General features: G+C 48.4%; 1 long non-coding RNA gene across 1 annotated transcript; it reads right to left on the bottom strand.

Annotated features, from left to right (window-relative positions):
* Window positions 1-274: 274 nt before the first annotated feature.
* LOC147982091 (uncharacterized) lies at window positions 275-3,633 on the bottom strand. Its single transcript, XR_015599107.1, has 3 exons — window positions 3,196-3,633; window positions 1,879-1,950; window positions 275-574 (listed from the first exon to the last, which is right to left on the bottom strand). It is a non-coding gene; the product is annotated as an uncharacterized LOC147982091 (long non-coding RNA).
* Window positions 3,634-5,432: the final 1,799 nt, after the last annotated feature.

Raw genomic sequence — 5,432 nt, forward strand, 5'->3', positions numbered from 1 at the left:
GTCATGAAGAAAGTAGTAGCAATAAAACTTAACGATCATTGTGCTAAGCGAACGGATGGGTCTTGTCCATCACATCATTCTCCTAATGATGCGATCTTGTTCATCAAATGACAACACATGTCTATGGTCACGAAACTTATCCATCTTTGATTAACGAGCTAGTCTAGTAGAGGCATGTGACGCCCCCGATTCAATCGTACACTAATCATACACGCAAACGTGTACGATCAAGATCAGGGACTCATGGGAAGATATCACAACACAACTCTAAAAATTAAATAAGTCATACAAGCATAATATTAGAAGCCAGGGGCCTCGAGGGCTCGAATACAAGATCTCGATCATAGACGAGTCAGCGGAAGCAACAATATCCGAGTACAGACATAAGTTAAACAAGTTTGTCTTAAGAAGGCTAGCACAAACTGGGATATAGATCGAAAGAGGCGCAGGCCTCCTGCCTAGGATCCTCCTAAACTACTCCTGGTCGTCGTCAGCGGGTTGCACGTAATAGTAGGCACCTCCCGAGTAGTAGTAGTCGTAATCGATGGTGGCGTCTGTCTCCTGGGCTCCAAGGCTGGTCGCAGCAATCAGGTATAGAAAGGGGGAAAAGAGGGAGCAAGGCAACCGTGAGTACTCATCCAAAGTACTCACAAGCAAGGAGCTACACTACATATGTATGCATTGGTATTAAATGGAGTAAGGGTATCATATGTGGATTGAACTGCAAAATGCCGGAATAAGAGGGGGATAGCTAGTCCTATCGAAGACTACGCTTCTGGTAACCTCCATCTTGCAGCAAGAGAAGAGAGTAGATGGTAAGTTCACCAAGTAGCATCGCATAGCATAATCCTAACCGATGATACTCCCTTCATCGCCCTGTGAGAGAGCGATCACCGGTTGTATCTGGCACTTGGAAGGGTGTGTTTTAATAGGTATCCGGTTCTAGTTGTCATAAGGTCAAGGTACAACTCCAAGTCGTCTTGTTACCGAAGATCACGACTATTCGAATAGATTAACTTCCCTGCAGGGGTGCACCACATAATCCAACACGGTCGATCCCTTTTGGCCGGACACACTTTCCTGGGTCATGCCTGGCCTCGGAAGATCAACACGTCGCAGCCCTACCTAGGCACAACAGAGAGGTCAGCACGCCGGTCTAAATCCTATGGCGCAGGGGTCTGGGCCCATCGCCCATTGCACACCTGCACGTTGCGAGGGCGGCCGGAAGTAGGCCTAGCCTAGCAGGCATTCCAGTCCAATCCGGCGCGCGCCGCTCAGTCGCTGACATCACGAAGGCTTCGGCTGATACCACGACGTCGAGTGCCCATAACTGTCCCCGCGTAGATGGTTAGTGCGTATAGGCCAGTGGCTAGACTCAGATCAAATACCAAGATCTCGTTAAACGTGTTATCTTGAAATAACCGCGAACGCCGACCAGGGCCAGGCCCAGCTCTCTCCTAGGTGGTTTCAACCTGCCCTGTCGCTTCGCCACAAAGATCCACACAGAGGGCCGTTGGGACAAAGGTCCTTTCAGCCCCCAATCCGTGAATCACTCGCGGGTGCTCCACGAGTCGACCCGACTTTAGTCACCACATGTATCATATATTATGTATATAAGTATATACCCGTGATCACTTCCCGAGTGATCACGACCCGATAGTATAGCATGGCAGATGGACAAGAATGTAGGGCCACTGATGGAAAACTAGCATCCTATACTAAGCGTTAGGATTGCAGGTAAGGTATCAATAGTTGTAGCAACAATGACAGGCTATGCATCAGAATAGGATTAACGGGAAGCAGTAACATGCTATACTACTCTAATGCAAGCAGTATAGAGAAGAGTAGGCAATATCTGGTGATCAAGGGGGGGCTTGCCTGGTTGCTCTGGCAAGAGAGAGGGATCGCCAACACCATAGTCGTACTGGGGGTCGCCGGCAGTCTCGGTGTCTACCGGAAAGAAGTAACGGAGGGGAGACACAATAAGTAACAGAGCAATAAAAGCATCACAAAGTGTAAAATGGCATTACGCGGTGCTAGAGGTGACCTAACATACTAGTAGGTGATATCGACGAAGGGGGAAAACATCCGGCAAAGTATCCCCGGTGTTTCGCGTTTTCGGACAAACGAACCGAAGGGGGGAAGTTGCATGTTTGCTATGCTAGGGATGTGTGGCAGACAAACGGAGAGTGTATCCGCATTCGTCTCGTCGTTCTGAGCAACTTTCATGTACAAAGTATTTTCATCCGAGTTACGGATTATTTTCTATTAGTTTTCAAACTTTATAAGATTTTCTGAGTTATTTCAATTCGAAAATTAAATATCTAGTTACTTATGTCACATGGGGCTGTGCTAACCAGCGTGTATTACGGGTGGGACCATGGGTTGGGTTGACCGAGTCAAATTGACTGATCAATAGAATGTGTGGCCCACATGTCATTGCCACATGCATTAATAAACCATCTAACTAACTTAATCAAGGGAGGTCCCACATGCCATTTACTACTAGCTATACGTAATTACTAATCAGCCAACATAAACTAAACTAGGTAGGCTGGCCTCATCCAGAGAGCCAGCCGGCCATGCACAAAGGCAAAGGCCATGGCCATGCACGGCTTAAACACTAGCAGCAGCAGCTATGGCAGCAGGAGCAGCGGCAGGTAGTAGTGCACCGCAGTAGGCAGCAGTGGGCAGCGGTAGCAGCAGGTAGCAAGGAGCAGCAGCGCCGGCAGCAAGGGAGCAGCAGCCAAGGACGGGAGTAGCAGCAGCAGCGCCGGAAGCAGAGCAGCAGAGCAACGGCAAGGAGAAGGCATCGGCGGCAGGCGCAGAGGCGCGACCATGGGCGGCTGGGCGCGCACGGGCAGCAGCCGGCGGCGGAAGTGGACACGGGTGCGGGTCTAGGGCGCGCGGCTATGGGCAGGCGGGCGCGTCCAGAGGACGCAGGGCGAGGTCCGGCCATGGCGACCACAAGGTCGCGACCGCGGCTGGGTTTCCATTACAGCACGCAAATGAGCGGGTTACTCGGGGCATCGGCTTCGTGAAGCCCTCCAGAGCACGGTAGTAGCAGCAGCTGGACGCGGGGGGGTTATAGCGGCAACGGCGAGCATGGCGGCGGTGCAGAGATGCGGCCGGCGAAAACTACAACTACGGCATCGAGATAGCAAGAAAAAGAGAGAGGGAAGACGCTGAGCTCACCAAGGGAGCTCAAGGAGGCTCTTCGAGGAGTTTAGGAGCTGCAGAGGCGTCAATTCCGGCGATGGTGTCGCGGTGGCCGAAGGTGGAAGACGAGGTCGATCCGGTCGATACGGTGCCTCCGGGCATGATCTCGTGAACGACGAAGACGAAGAAGACGATGGCGGAGCTGCTAGACACCTTGGCGGGGCACGGGGACGACGGTGGCTTCGGGATCGACGAGGGTGCGCCGTCGACTACGCTCGGTGCGTATGTGGGAGAGAGAAGCGGCGCGAGGAAGGGGGGGAAGTGGGGTAGGGTTTCGGGGAGGTGGGGCCGGTCTCGGGGGCGACTAGTAGGCGGGCAGGGGGGCCGATGGCCGCCACACACGGCCATCACCGGCGGATGGCTGCCACGGCACCCCTGTCTCCTGTAGCAGGAGGAAGGGGAAAAGGGATTGTTGGGCTGGGCTGTGCACTGTAGCAATGGGCTACAAGTGCACAGTAGTAGTTAGGCCCCCTTTTTGCTATAAATTATTTTCTATTTTTCTTTTTACGTATTTCAGTTAGCCACTGTTCGTAATTATTTGAGTGACAAAAATGAATTTAGTCAAACTTGAAATTTGGCACACAATTCAAGAACAGCATTGTGGTGTTGCATAAAAAGTTTTAGAGCCAACGGAATTGTTCAAGCATTTTTAGAAATTGAATAGGTCAACTAATATGTTGCTGGGCCACTTTATATTTTCCTAGGGATTAAAGGGAGAGCCAAATGATGTTGGTTGCTACATGATAATTACCTAGTGAATATTTGCAACCCAACAAATTTTTTTTGTTTTGACATTTGAAAACTTTATTTGTTTGACTTTATTTTAAAATTGAATTTGAATTGGTTTTGAATCAAAGTGAGATTAGCAACAGTAATAGTGATGACTTGGCATCATTAGTAGGGGATTACTGTAGCTTGATTATCCGGGCGTTACAAGGCATACTAGGGACACTTTGTTTTGTCTATGTATTCACACATGTATCAAGTTTACGGTTAATACAATTCTAGCATGAACAATAGATATTTATCATTACATAAGGAAATATAAGTAACAACTTTATTGTTGCCTCTAGGGCACATTTCCTTCAAACAACACTTGCTTTCTCCACCTATGCTCAATGGTTTTGGTCCTCATCATCCTTCTCTCTGTCGAGTTTCTTGATTTGGTGCTTCATCTTCTTCTTCCTGTTGGTCCGAGCGGACGGTTCTTAGGTGTTGCATACATTTATCTACCTTTCCTGGCATCGTCTCCTTCCTTTGTTGAAGTTCTCTCTTATTTTCTACATCTAAGGTATGCCTTCTTCTATCAAAGTTCAGCTCAGCTAGTTGTTGTTCTCCCTTCCCGATCTCCACCCCAAGGCTTGCTTGTCAGCCTTGGGAAACAACAACTGGTTGAATCTAGTAGCGGCGTCTTGCTGCTGTTGAGGCAAGAGCATTGACAAGGATCATGCCTTCTTCAGCTACAACCTCTATATCTTTGATTATCCATGTTGGGGGGGGGGGGGAGGGGTGGATCCTTGCTCTCTTCTTTGATGGATGGTGCTGGCCGGAGTTCATCTCTGATCGGCATCGCTGGACCATGTCAGATGCGTGTGCAACCACGTCGGTTACGTGAATTGCCCAAAACGTCCATGCCAACACATGACATTCCCTCTGGGCAACTTTTAGGGTCAGTTTTTTTGATTGCTTAAAAAAGAGGGCCATTTGCATTTCTGTCCCTAACTCGAATCACCTAATCAGATATACCCCTAATTCGAAATCCTGCTCAAAAATGCCCCTCCGCCGTTAGGTGCCCTTACAGAAATGCCCTTCTGTGTCGTAACCGTCCGGTCAAAGAGCTTTGACCGTCCTAAAAAAGAGCAAAAAAATTCTAAAAAATCTAAAATTTTCTGAGATCAAAATTACTCATGTGCGCAAGGCGCGTGCAAATTTTCTTGCTATTTGGACATTCCAGGAGCTCGTGGCTAGGAAAAACAGTTAATCTGTACTCTTGAGAACAGTAAATTTGAAATAAAATAGCAAGAAAATTCAAAAAAATATGAAATTTGTTGGCATAAAAAAGGCTTGGGTGGAGCTCTAGCATAAAAAAGGCTTGGCATAAAAAAGGCTTGGGTGGAGCTCAACAAGGCATAAAAAAGGCTTGCAAGTTTTTGTTATCAAATGACAAGCGAGGAGCTCTAGCAAAATACCAAATAGTCATTTTTTCCAAAGTT

This window comes from Triticum urartu, chromosome 3A, assembly GCF_056163025.1.
Source record: "Triticum urartu cultivar PI428250 chromosome 3A, HENAU_Tu73, whole genome shotgun sequence".
Taxonomy (NCBI): domain Eukaryota; kingdom Viridiplantae; phylum Streptophyta; class Magnoliopsida; order Poales; family Poaceae; genus Triticum; species Triticum urartu.